Raw genomic sequence first — 15,133 nt, forward strand, 5'->3', positions numbered from 1 at the left:
GGCATACAGTTAAATGTCAGAGACAGGTTTAAGACTCAGGCCCTCCTGTTCCCAAGTCCAGTTTCCTACCTTTCATAATAATCTTAGGGTTCATCTCACCCATCTCACCCCAACCCCATCTTCCCAAGCTTGGGAAGTGAACAGACCCCCAAGATCACATGGGTAGACCTGCTAGCTCCAAGTCATCCCTTCTTTACCCTACAGCCTGACTAGAAACTATGTTGTCCTCAGCTGAATTATGACCCACAAGCTCCCTTCCCTTATTCTTAGGCCAGAGAAGTAATAAAAAAGTATACCCTTTGAACAGAGAAGTAACAAAAAGTGTACCCTTCCCCCAAATGGGAGATATAATAAATCTGAATAATTCATAGCATTTAAGCCTTCCTAGATAACTGACAGTTTGGTTCGGCTTCAGTAGTCCCAGTACCAATGAGACTTTGGGGATATGCAAAGTTTAGACTTAAAAAACAAAAACAAAAAAAAAAACAAAAACAAAACCTTCCCAACAAACACAATTAGCATCATTCCAGGAAACAGAACTGCTTTTGGATTAAGATCTGGGTTCAAATCCTATTTCTGCTTTTAACTGTTTACAACCAGTATGATATTAACTCACTTAACTTCTAAGCCTAATTTTCAGCCCCATAAAATAAGGAAGTAAAACCAGACGATCTCTTAAGATTTCTCCCAGTCCTAGATATTATCATTATCTTGCAATGGAAGGAAGGTTCTTAAAGCCGTGAGTGAGAAAACTACTCTTTTTTTTCTGATCATTTTACCCCAACTAAATCCTTCCAAGACAGATATCTTGCCAACACACACACACACACACACACACACACACACACACACACACACACACACACACACACAAATATATAAAGTGGGAAAATAACAAGCTTAATGAGTCAGAAACTCTGCTTCTAAGAATGACAGGGCAATCAGACTCATGATCAAAAGAACAGACACCTCAGAATAGACATGCCTATGTTAGAATGGAGGAATTCTTCAAAAATGTGACTTTTTCCCAACTTCTCTGGGTAAGAGATATTTATATTGTTCAGCTATGTTGGGGAAGCTATTTCCCTCCTCTGAGACTTAATCATCCAAAGCAAACTAAATTAAAAGAATATGATTCAGAAATCTTTTCCTGTAAATCTCAATTCTGTTATTAAAATCCCTTATAATTAAATCTATTTTCATGAAACCTCTTGTAACATGTCTTTTTTCCTCAAGTGAAGAGTCCTGATAATTATTCTGATTTTGAGTCAGTTTAGAGGCATTAAGTGGAAGGGAGACATACACTTACAAGGCCCTTAGGAGCCCCTAAGCACTACAGTTTCCTATGTAAAAAAGGAAAATATAAAATAATGTTTCTAAAATACATATATTTTTGATATGTATTCAAAGATTGATGGGCAGACCTTTATCCAAAAGCCTCATCCAAAAAAAAGCTCACATCTCCAATTTCTTGTACAATTTCAGGGGCAAACCCACTTATTGACAATGACATACATGTAGAAGAGAGCAGCACAAGAGCATACACACGTACACACAAGCGCGCACACACACTCACCCCCACTGAGGGAGGAAGGGCAAGACTGATAAGTGAACAATGTGACATTTAGATAGATACAATCACAACTGAAAGATCAATACAAGAATTCCTAAGAGTTACAAGAATGAAATATATTTTTCATTGATTTGTTGTTTTAAGCCATTAAAAAGATGGGTAAGCGTGTTAAAGAAGGGTAAATACTAACGGCGTTTAAAAAAACCCACCTCCCATTTTAACATTGTTGTAGAAAATCAATCTCACTGACATACTTTTAAAGTAAAAGTCCCTAAAGCAGACAGCATTCCTCAGACACCAAGAACATTCGTTTTCAGAAAGAATAATGGGCTCTTGGAAAAACAAGAAACAAAATGGGATGGTTACAAACACCCAAATCAGGGAATTTCAACTGCCTCTTGCCTCCCGGCAAATACAAGTACAGTGTCTTGGCTCAAATGTACTCCCAGAGTTGCTTTTAGAAAGAATCATAAAAATGTCCAAATCCCCTTTTTTGTTTAAATTGACCAAATGGCACCTATTTGCCTGAAGCAATAAAGCAGACAGTGTTCAAGAGATAAATCGATAGGAGGAAATAGAGAGGCTGGGGTTTCAGCTGAAAGTTAGGCTGCTGAATGCTGACATTATTGATTTTACCTAGTTCAGCTGGCCTTGTAATTAAAATGTAAATTTGAGAAAGAGATTATGTCCTGACAGAAATGGTGGGATTAAGGGGAAGATAAAAGCCCCTCAGTGAAAATTCAGAGAAAAAAATGAGAAAGAAAAAGAGCCCAGGTTTCTTCAGCTGTGTGGATTTAGCCTAAATCTAACGACTTCAGATTCACCTAAGTTTAATTGAAAAAACGGTGACAGAATATAAACTAATGTTATGAACTGCAACTCACCCCAAGGGCCATATTTACTATGGAGTTTGGGTGGCGCCTTTTATGAACTCCAATGTAAGGCAATCTATCCCTGCTGGGGAAGACAACCAACTGTATTTTTAAAAATATTTTTAAAGTCATGCAGGTCCCTGAGTCCTTTGGCGCCATTCTGTACAATCCATTACTGAGACTGGTTGGTGGGGGTGGGGGCACTCTGGGAGCCAGGGCAGGGCCAGGCAGAGGCTGGGGCTTTTTAACTCTCCCCTGAAGACATTGACTTCAGCACTAGCCATAAGCAGGTCCTTCCTATGTGCTCTCTCCAAAGGAAGATCAGGATTCAGTCAGAACAGAACAGTCCCTGAAGAGGAGTTGAACGCCCCTATTTTACAGAGAACCTGAAAGTGAAAATGACTTGGCCATCCATAGTCACAAGGCCAAGAGTGATAGGATTCTAACCCTGTGCACATCCTCTGACTCTGGAGCCAGTTGAGATCCTGTGAGATCTGATTGTGATGGCAGAAGAGACTGCCAACACTGCCATCCACAGAAGGAGAAGGATGAACAGTCATCTCTACAAGCATGGTCACATCTCACCAGAAATAGTTTTCAGGATCCTGAAGTGTTTCTGGGTCCAATATAAAGATCATCAAGGGAGAGACACAGAAAAAAAAATCAAACCAATTGATCTAAGATTACTAAATTTTTAGAAGTTGTTACATTCCAATGATGATTGATTTTAAGACTCAAATTTCTCCTTGTGAAATGCTGCATAGCTCATACACCTTTAACAAAATTCATGGTGCTGATTTGCTCATAGTACTATCATAAAATCAGGGCTATGGAGTATTCAGTGACATGTTTCAGCCAAAAGCTGCCTAGATTATTGGGGAGAACAGTGGAATGGATGAGAACCTGGGTTCTTCTCTTAACAAGACGTTGTTATAAGCAAGGTGATTCAGGCCAGTTCCAATGGTCTTTTGATGGAGAGAATCATCTGCACCCAGAGAGGACTGCAAGGACTGAGTGTGTATCACAACATAGTATTTTCACTCTTTTTGTTATTTGCTTGCTTCTTGTTTTCTTTCTCATTTTCTTTTTTTTTTGATCTGGTTTTTCTTATGCAGCAAGATAAATATGGAAATATAGAGAGAGGAATTGTATATGTTTAACATATATTGGATTACTTGCCATCTAGGGGAGGGAGAGAGAAAAAAATCTGGAACACAAGGTTTTGCAAGGGTAAATATAAAAATGATCTATGCATGTGTTTTGAAAATAAAAAAAAGACACTGTCACATGACTCCCACATTCCTAGCCGTACTGATCTTATTCCTCATTCACAATCATGCATCTCCCATATCTTAAGTCTTTGCACTGGCTGTGCCCTATGACTAGAATGCCCTCCCTTCTTATCTGTTCCCTTCAGAGTTTGTTGTTTCCTTTAAAACTCAAAACTCAAATTCTTCCAGTTAAGCCTTTCTTACCCCAGCTACTAGAATCCTTCCCTTCAAATTCTCTTGCATTTGCTCCACATATATTTGGAATATATGTGAAATATATGCATTTTCCCCCTTCCTCTCCAAATATATAGACATGGTGTATCTCCATCCAACAGAAGTTCAAACTCTTTTCAGAGAAAGGGCTTAAGGAACTCTTGTTAACTGACTAATTGATAAATTTATTCCGATACCCACCAGCTACAAGGTTTTAGTTAGGTCATGTCAAGTTCTCTGGGCCTCACCCCCTTATCTGTAAAATGGTGATAAAATACTTAGAATTATTCCATCACAGGGTAAGGATAAAATGAGATATAAATTGCTACTGAAAGGCATCATGGAGCAATGGAAAGAAGGTAATCTGAGTTAGAAAAAGCCGAGGCTCACAGAGGCCATCTGACCCAGATATGTGACCATAGGCGCCTTACTGTCCAAGATTCTAAATTAGAGACAATCTACTTAGTAGCAGCCAGCAAATCAGGTTTCATATAGGAAATACCCCATAACAATTAAATAATAGGTCCAGTCACCCCCAGATACAATTACCCCCAATAAAGGCTTTGCCCCACTTTGAAAGCGCTGTATAAATGTAACATCTTACATTTATATAGCTTCTCAAAAAAGAAGCTGTAGGAGCTGGATTTTGTCAAAGCACTATTCCTGTAGACAAGATGGAGATAGGGGACTAAATAAATGGTCCAGAGCTAAATGGATTGAGAGCAGGATGACCAGCTGCATCTCAAGAGTAATTATTAATGATTCCATGTTAATATGGAAAGAAGTCTCTACTGAAGAAACTCAGGGATCTCTACTTGGTTCTGTGCCCTTTAATAATTTTGTTAATAACTTAGATAAAGGCATAAATGGAATGCTTAATGACCTAACACAATGAATAAGTCAGGCTCCAAAAAGGTCTCAGTTGATTAGAACTTTGGGCCAAATCCAAGATAATGCAATTTATTACTGACTCAATTCATTTAAATGAGCATTTATTAAGCAGATACATACTAAATTTACTTCATGCCAGGCTTTGGGTGAGATGTGAAGGATATAAAGAAAAAATGAAAATTGTTCCTGCCCTTAAAACTCTTTAACTCTACCAAAGGAAACTACAGTTATACCTCCCACACTGCAACTTTCCCCATTGTAGTTTCAATATATTGCAGGTAGGCATAAGAAATTAAATGAGAATTTTGGGGGAATTTTGCAAAAGCCACCAATGACACAAGAAGGCCAGAAGATGATACAGAGTCTATAACCAATTACTCAGCCCAAATTTTACAATAAAATACTATAAACACCCCACAAAAGAAAAAGAAAAATTCAGACTTCTCTGCTATGAACAGAAGACCAAAAAAATTTCACACAAATTTTCCAGATCACAGGGATGTGATCTGCCCCTGATCCCAGTGGTATAGAAGGGATAAACTGTATAAAATAAATTTAAAATGTAAACAAAGTAAATATAATCTTGGGAGGGAAAATGTCAATAACTGGGGGAATCAGAAAAATCTGGGGTTAGAAAGGAACATCTGAGGTCCCAGGGGAGCCAGGGGTTCCAAGAAGTGAAGGTGAGAAAGGGAAGCCTTCCAGGAATGGGACAGAGCTTCTGCAAAAGACATGGAGACATGAGGTAAAAGAGTATCATTTACAAAAAGAACAGAAGGTAGGCCAGTTTGTGTGGAATGTGGTATATATGTAAATGGAAGTCACATGAAATAAGTCTGCAAAGACAGGCTGAAATTGTAAGAGGATTGAATGCCAGATTTTTTTGGGGGGGGGTTTGTGTTTTGCCTTTGGACATCAGGGAGCCACTGGACTTTAATGAGCTGAGGAGAGTGACATAGGCCTGTGCTTTAGGAAAGTCATCTTGAAAACTGTGTTAGGGATAGGGACAAGAAGGGCAAAAGGAGAGACAGGGAGGAGGCTGTTACAATAGTCCAGGTTGGAAGTGATGAAGATCTGAAGAAATATGAATGAAATGAAGGGAATGAATGCAAGGTGGGGGCAGAGTGAGAATCAGCAAATCTTGATAACTAATTGACTGGGGGGTAGGAGGGGGAAGTTGGGGTTTGAAGGAGAGATCATGAACTCAAAGACCCTTGCACATGAAGTAAATTCCTTTTAGATGCCCTACTCTGAACACTTTCCAGTTTGCCAATGGGCTCTCTAAAACCGAGTGCCCAGAGCTGAATTGAGCGCTCCAGAGGCAATCTGCCTAGGTCAGAGTACAGAGAACTGACATATCCCAAGTTCTAGACACTACATTTCCTGAAAAGCAGCTCAAGTTCGCATCAGCTTTTTAAATCATTCCATCATACTTTTGGTTCATATTAAACTTGGAATTCAGTAAAACATTCAGGGTTTATTTTTTCCACATAAATTGTGATTTAGTCATGTTTATCCCATCTTGTATTTTTGAGGTTGATTTTTTTAAGACTTCAATTTTAATATAAGTCAAAAGTGTGATATAGTAGTCAAAAGTAATAATTTCATCTTAGGCTGCCCTGGGAGAGGCAGAGGGCATAAGTTTGGGACAGTCATGCCCCTGTTATGCTCTGACTTGATCATACCAAACTATTTCATGGTCAGTTCTGGGTGACATGTCTAAGACAATGATAAACTACAGTATCTATTCAGAAGACCTATCAGAATGGTGAAGGGTCTTGAGATTAAGCCATATTTGGATTGTTCAAAGAACTGAGGAAGAGGATGCTTGGAGGAGTTGTCTCCAGAAGCTGCCGATTGCTCTCTGGGAAGAGATCTGCTGTGTCTACTCAAATCTCTCAGACAGATTCTTCTTCCTGTAGTGAACCGTTGTCTCCAGGCAGTTGCTGTTAACTCTTGTCCAGAGAAGTGACTTCCCTTCCTGCAGAGAGCCCCGTCAGGCCTGATGTAATACAGAGACTTCTCCTTGAATCCTGGCTCTGAATCTCCTCCAGCTCTTATCCTTCCCCAGGCAGACTGCTCTCCAGGCCCAATGTTGCCTCTTTTATCCTCCCAGAGAATGGGCGTGGGATAATGCAAGGGCTTCTGGGAAGAACCACTTCAACCAATGAGCTTGCTCCTTTTAGGATTCCTAAGGTGTAAACTCCCTTTACAGGTCTGAGCCAGAGAACTGTCAAGTCAACCTGAGTTCTCACCTTGTAATTGTCCAGACAACCTGAATTCTCACCTTGTCACTGTCCAGACAACCTGAGTTCTCACCTAATAATCCTAACAGAGGAGCATGATCACTGGTTTGAAGCATCTGAAAGAGTGTCATGTGGAAGAGAGCTGAAAATGTTCCTCTAGGCTTTAGGAAACAGAACTTCGAACAGTGGACAGAAGATTCAAGTAGAAGTAAGTTTAGGCTTGATGGGAAAAACAATTCCAAACAGAGCTAACCTAAACAGGAAAGGGCTTATCAGGAACCAATGGGTCTCCCAAGGAAAAGTTTGTCAGGTATATTGGGATACAAGGGGCTGACTATTTGTATACAGGTTGGACTAGAAAGTCTCTAGGGTTCTAACCAACTTTGCAATTCTGTGAAAATCTGTGAACAGCATAATTTATGTCCAAAAAACTGGGACATCTTCACTACTGGAGAAGAGGCACAGGGCCAATTAGCATATACCCTTCCCTGCAGTGAAAGTACAGGGGCTCCAAGAAAATGAGACAGAAACTCCTTCTACTACAGTGCTCAATGGGAAAAAGAATAGACAGAGCCATCAGTTTTTGTCCTAGCAACCTTGATGACAAGAACCAATGAAGAGTTTGCTGCAAACCCACATCCTTCTTCCTGGGAAGACTTGTCAGCAGTCCTCATTCAGCAGTGCTGATGAGGTCTGTTTTGCTCGTCTCCAACCTCACAAAGAATAGAATGACCTGAAATTTTCTAGGAGTTACTAATGTTGGGATCCAACTAGTCATTCTAACTACAATGTCATCAAGCCCACATCTTTCCATCTTGTCTACAAAAATAGCCTGAGAATCCCTGTCACTTATCAAATGACTTGAGCACACTCACTGTTTAGTTAATAGACCTCATTATCAGATGAATGTACAGAATTTAAAAGGAATGTTCCAAATTAACTAAAAGTTAATCCTTTAAATTCTACAGTTCTTGCAATTAAATTCCTCTCCCCTTATCTTTCAAGCCTCAGTTTTCTCCTTTATAAAGTGGGAATAATAGGATTTTCACTTTCTACTTTAGTAATAAGAAAAAATAATACTTCACATTTATATCATACTTTAAACAATGTGGAGAAATGGGAGCTATTGTCACAGTGACTACTTGTTAGGCAACATGATATGTTAGAAACAAGTCTGGATATGGAATCAAAAAATCCTTGGCTTAAATCCCAGCTCTCCTGCCTACTTAGTTTTCTGTGACTTTAGCAAATCCCCTCCTCTTTTAGGCCACATTTTTCTCAAGGACAAAATAAGAGAGATTGTTAAAGTGACTTCTAAAGTCCCGCCAGCCATCAGCTCTTACCCTTTGATCTCTCTGCAGCCACTGACATTGTTTATCATTCTCTTCTCTCTAGATTTTTGGGATACTGCTCTCTCTCTCCTGGCTCCACTTTTAACCTGATTGCTCCTTCTCAGTCTCCTTTGTCCAGATCATGGCTACTAATTATAGGTTTTCCCCAAGACTTTGTCCTAGGTTATCTCTTCTCCCTCTATACATTTCACTTGGTGACCTCATCTGATCCCATGGATTCAATTATCATCTCCATGAAGATGATTCATAGACTTATTTTTACAGTCCTACCATGACCTACAGTTTTCCATCTCCAGATGTCTATTGAACACTTCAAAACTATATCACAGCTTTTTATTTTATCATAGATATTTTATCATATATCTTAAATTTTACATGTCCAATAATGAACTCATTACCTTTTCCCCAAAACCTTTCTTCTGAACATATCTTTTACTGTTGAGGGCACCAGCATCCTCCCAGTCACACAGGTTCACAAATTAGATACTATCTATCCTTACTCTCACTCCCTCCACATACAATCTTGCCAAGTGCTCTCATTTCTACCTTCACAACTTCTACCTTCTCTCATAGGTATCTATTTGTGTCCTCCAACATAAGCATGGTATGGTTCCAGCCTTCATCAATTCACCGCTGAACTAGTTAGTCTGTCTCCACACCTCCGATCCATCCTCTGTTCAGCTCCCAAGATGAGCTTTCTAAAAGTGTACATCTGACCATGTCACTCCCATACTAAATAAACTCTAATGGCTCTCTAATATTTCCAACATCAAATAGAAAAATTTCTAGTTTTCTTCACAACCACTTCTCCCTCCTATGTTGCTAGTTTTCTTACATTTTACTCCTCTCTACACACTCTACAAGAGAGTGAAACTGGCCTTCTTGGCATTCCTCCAAAGACACTCCACCTCTTGACTTTGTGCCCTTCCAAGGCTGTCTCTTTGCTGTTTCTTTCCACCACCCAACACTATCTTCCTTTTCATTGTAGGGCTCCAAAGAACCTGTTTCAGAAAATAAATCCATTCCTTCCACTGCCATAAAAAAATCTTTCCTCTACATAGATCTGTTTATGTCACTCCTCTGCTCAAAAATCTTTAAGCGCCTGCACAATTTCAAACAGCCTGTCTGAGAAGCTTGCCCCATATCCCCAAGCTGGTATGAATTCATCAGAGTCAGGAATTTAGAATTAGAAGGGGACTCTGGTGCCATCTTGTCCAACCCCCTCATTTTACAGATGTAGAAAATAAGACCCAGGGAGGTCAGGCGATTTATTGTGAGGTTTCAGAGCTAATAAATAACATCAGCAGAATGTGAACCAGGTCCTCTGACTGTTCTCTCTCTCCCTTTAGAGGTCCTCTCTTCCCACTATACCATGCTAGTCTTTTGAAGTATCTTTCCCTTTTGGACAGTCTCTCTGGCAAAGCACAGTTACAAGAAATACCAGAGGGTATGTCAGCCTTCTGGAATCATGAATAAACCAGCTCTTTCCTTCCAGGGATGCTGTAGTTACCCTAGTTACCCTATCTACTAGTTAATTACCTTTTAAACTTGCTGACACATCCTCCATTTAAATGGTGGCTCTGTGTGTCTGAGATAAAATGCCAAGTTTACATTTTATCTTCTTCTAGGAAGGGCTATGAGAACCAGAAAAAGACCTAGCCTGCTGTCCCGGCAGACCCCAGGTGTGCATAAGGGTAAATAGGGATTATACAAATGAGAGGTCATTAAAGGGCTGGTAATGTTAATTTGGCATGACACCCTTAATGGGTTATATCTTCACACTTGAGTTACCTAATCATCTAAATTCTTTTAACAAATTTACATTTCATTTTAGAGATCCAGATTTAAATTGACTTGTCCTATATCACCAACAAATCTTTGGGCATTGTTTTTATTTGCTAACCAACCTAACACTTAGTTTGACTTTAGGGGTCTAGAAATATGCTTAGGTATAAATTTTTCTTCCAAAAAGAGATCTGAAATTCTGAGATGCTAAATACCTACATGGCCAATGTAATTCAGGAAACATTTATTAAACCCCTCTATGTGCCAGGCATTGTGCTCAATCCTGAGAAACAGAAAAATAAAATATGACCACTTTTGTCCTAAAGAGTCTCTATTCCATACTCCTGGGCATAGCACAGATACATAGGCTGGTATAATGCACGTTAGAACGTAAGAGGAATAAGGGAGACACCCAGACTCTCAGACAAAAGATTCAGACTATAACTGGGCTAAGCATAGTTGAGAAAGAGAACAATTTTGAAAGATAGGAATGATGAAATGCCCAAATTATGCATGGAGGAGGAGAGGTTGAGTTGGAGGGGAGGGGCTGGCCTAATCTTGGAGTCAAAGAATCAGACATGGAGAAATCAATAACAATAGTAATAGTAATAATTGCTGGCATTTATATACCACATTAAGGTCTACAAAGGTTTATGCATTCTCAATTTATCCTCACAACAACCCCAGAAAGGAAGGGCTATTATAATCATTATTTTACAGATAAGGAAACTGAGGCAGGCAGAGGTGAAGTCCAAAATCACAGTGTCTTCCTGACTCTGCCAGTCTACCACATGGCTGCCTCTCAATAAGTAACAAATAGGAAAGAGGCTGTGACAGCTTTCATGACCAGTAGGCTGGATCTGAATGAATAGGACTCTATAGCCTGGTATACACCAGGCATTCCTAGCATTCATCTCCCTTCTTCCCCACCCCCTCACTTTTCCACTTCTTGCTCCCATGACTAAAGTCATAATACAACATTGCCTGGAAGGTCCTTTTGTTCCGCTTAGCACTCCTTCCCTTGGCCACCACTCTCCTGTGTTGCTTTCCCAGTCAGACCATAAGCTCCATGAGGGGCAGGAATTATCTTGATTTTTTCTTTATGTCTTCAGCATGTAGCATGTATTAAATATTTAATAAATATTTCATTCCTTCATTCATATAGCTAGTAGCCTACTTTACCTAGAATGTCTGAATGTGTGAAAGGTTATGATATGAAAAAGGAAAGGAAAGGTAGGCTGCAGTCAGACTGTGGAAGGCCATGAATGTCTGGCTAAAGATTTGTATCTCTTAATAGAAGCAGTAAGGAACCACTGAGCAGGACAATGAGAGGAAACTGAATTCAAAGGTAAATAATCTTTTTCCTTTTTGGAAAGTAAAAACCCAGAGCATATTTCTCTAGAAAACGAACAAATGAAGTGTTTAAAGTTCAGACTGTAGAGTCTGAACCTTGATAAAGTTCAAGAAGTGTATATTATAGGTTGCTGTGTCATATAACACAAACAGCAATTTGATAACTCGATCAATTGTGGCGGTTGTTTTAAGCTTACAATTATTGACACGGGATTAAAAAATGTGAAATGGTACTAGACATTTTCCATGGCATAAAAACAATGCCACAATCACATTAAAATTTTTTACTATTGAAAATATTTATTTCTTAATGCTAATTTGAAAAGTGTAAATCTTAAGTCAATGAGATTTAGTAATTAATAATTACAATACGCCACGCTAGTAACACATTGTGCTTTAAAAAAAAAAAAAGGCAGTAAGGGGGAGCCAATAAAGGCACCACTGCAGCTTCATGCTGATGCCCAGAATGCCCTGAAGGAGGGCACAGGCTCTGCTTGCTGAGAACTATGGCTGAGATCAGAGAAGAATGGGTCCTAGTGGTAAAGACATATATCCTACCTAGACACAATATGACAAAGGTTCAACTAAGCCCAGATAATATCACATGAGTCTGTCCCTGGGACTGCTCTACACTACTGTCTATCAAAAGAAATGATACAAGTCTGGCCTGAAGCTTGGATTCTGCCCCCTCTGATATCATAGGACTCCTTCGGTTTATGCTTGGACAAAAAGAAGCAGGATCAAACATACAGTGTATTTTGTTCAATAGATTGGCTTTTTTTTTTCTTTTATTCATCTCCTTAAGGTATTTGAGAAATCCCCATAAAATGCTTCTGATAAGAATGGGTAGAGGGTAAGAAGATGGGACTGAAAACACAGGAAAAAAAAAAAAAAAAAAGGGCTCATCAGTGGCAAATCCATATTAACAACTCAGTGAAGGAATGATTCTTCAAATTGTTTGGACAAATCAGTCAGTACAGAATACTGTCATGGAAACTTGTTTATAAGAGACCTAGGACTGGTGGCAGAGGAAGTACAGTCCAGTGGACAACACAGGGAACTTGGAATCAGAAGGTTTGAGGCCCAGACTATCTTGAACCTGTGACCTTGATTTCTCAAGATAATGCTTTCACTATGAATTTCACAGGGTTGCTAGGAGAAAAGTACTTTGGAAACTATAAAATACTATATAGATGCTATAATTAGAAGCATCTATCAATTTAATCATACTACTTTGTGCTTTTAAGTTTTTGAAAAGCAGAAATTAATTTAGGACCCAGTTTACATTTCTATAGTACCTAGCCATTATAAAGTGTTTAAAATACACTGATTTGATCCAACAACCTTGTAAGACAGATAGTGAAAGTATCTTAATCCCCATTTTACAGAGGCTCCAAGGCATGAAATGATTTGCCTTGTAGTGAGTAGAAGAGCTGAGGGTGGAGATCGGGCCTCCCAACAAGACCTTCCATTAAGGTTGCCTCTCGGAGCTCAATAACCAGGAGGAGACTTGAACTAGCCATTCTCCATCCATATCTATTCTAAAGATGCATCAACTGGGGCATAAAATCCTAGATATAAAGGACTACATGAAAAACCAATATACAAAACATAAGGAACATTGTGGATATTTAATTTCAATGTAGAAACACAGAGAATCTAAACAATTTTGGAAAATAAAATGAGTTCTGAAACTAAAAAGGTTGTGGCCTGTGAAACCACAACCTTCAAAGGGGACAGACCCAATTAACTTTCAAATACAGAGCACCTAATTTTTGTGCCTTTAGCTGAGAGACTTGTTCTTTTCGTTAGTGCAGAAGCCGAATTGTTTTCCCTGAATATCAAAGAAACTGGAGCACTAATGATAATAATATACTGAGCAGAACATCATGGTACATTATTAGTAATATCCTATCCAACTTTGAAGCAGGGGAAAAGGGTTAGTTTGTTAAAATTCTTCTCATCTGGTTGAAAATATTTAAAATGAAACTTCATTAGTAGACTCTCAAAACCATAAAACATTAAGACTGGAAAGAGCATTAGAAACCAGCTAATCCAATCTCATTTTGCTGAGGCTCAGAGAATGAAAGGGATTTCCTTGCCCAAAGTCACATAGATTTTCGAACATTATTACTACAAATCTGATGTTTTTGAAATGCCTTTTTTGAAGAATAAGCAACATTGTTCTTCCTCCTAGGTGCACTTTGACAAAGAACCATCCCAGTTTAGCAGAAAGAAGATCCCTCACACTGAACTCAAAGGCCTAGGTACCTCTATGCCAAATTTCTGTCAATTCCCCAGCTGATGGTAAATCTACATTCCCCCAAACAAGGATAAGAGGGTGGAGAGAGAAAAAAGAGATAAGAGATGAAAGAGATAGAAGAATGAACCACAAAACAATTAAGGAAACCACAGTCTGTGAGTAGCTAGAGCCTGCCTTGCTCAGTGGGGTAAGCACTTATAGGATCAGAAAGTGCTGGGGAGTAGTTCTGGTCAAAGGCCATTTCCCCTCTGATGTCAGCTTCCTTATCTATAAAATGGGATAGCAATATTTGTACTGTTTATGAAAGCTGGAGATAGTGTTGGACCTGGAGTCAGGAAAACCAGAGAACAACTCTTGCCTCAAGTGCTCATCAGCTGGGTGACCTGGAAAAGCTTATTTGCCTCAGTTTCCTCTTCTATAAAATGAAAATAATAAAAGCACCTGCCTCCCAGGGTTGTTAAGAGTATAAAATGAGCTCATATTGGGAAAAATGAAAGGTAAACTTAAAGCACTATGTAAATGCTGCCTATTATTTACCTTGTAGAAGTATTAAGAGGATCAAAGGAGAAATTATGACAACAAATTTGTTATCATCATCATTACTACAGAACAGAATCTGGAAGTTGGGCTTTGGGCCTATAGCTCAGACCACCCCAAGCCTCCTTTGGCAGTTTCCTCACAAGGTATCCTACCTACCCCAGCAAGAGGCACTCATTACATAAATCCGTCAGCTGCATTCTGGAAGGCTGTGGGTGGCAGAGGGGGAGTTGTACTTGATGGAACTATCATTTCAGTTCTTTATGGTCCACTAATTCACCTGTCAGCTTTATTAGTGTCCAATAATGTGTTTAATCCCCCAAACCTTTCCCTGGTGCTTGGAAAGATGGTAAGAACAAAATCCCATCTGATCACTGATGGGCGACCAGCCCACAAAGCACTCGGATTGTGTCCCAGCGGCCACTCCCCATCACCCTTTAGGTGGGCAAGGCCAAGCTGCCAGTCAAGCTCAAGATGCTGATATTGTAATTGCAGCAAGCAGTGCAAAATACTACCCAGTTTCACCAAGACCTCATCATCCATATTTCTACCCACTGGCTATTTATTCACTTAAATTTTTTCTCCCTTTGAGTAAATAAATATCTCTGTTTCCCAGGCATCCAGCAGCTTTCCTCAGCAAGCAATGGCAGAGCCGGGCTGAATGAAATAAGCGCCTGAGCTTTCAGTTGCTGCTTCTCCTAGAAAGTATTTGTTTATCTAGACCCAATCACAGCTCCCCTATCTGTGTAATGACTTCCTCCCAGCAGCCAGAGAGAT

General features: G+C 39.4%; 1 protein-coding gene across 3 annotated transcripts in view; it reads right to left on the bottom strand.

The window, feature by feature from the left end:
- UVSSA (UV stimulated scaffold protein A) overlaps positions 1-15,133 on the bottom strand; it is a 101,399-nt gene that overhangs the window by 34,333 nt on the left and 51,933 nt on the right. The window lies entirely within an intron of this gene.

Source organism: Sminthopsis crassicaudata, chromosome 6 (genome assembly GCF_048593235.1).
Source record: "Sminthopsis crassicaudata isolate SCR6 chromosome 6, ASM4859323v1, whole genome shotgun sequence".
Classification (NCBI taxonomy): domain Eukaryota; kingdom Metazoa; phylum Chordata; class Mammalia; order Dasyuromorphia; family Dasyuridae; genus Sminthopsis; species Sminthopsis crassicaudata.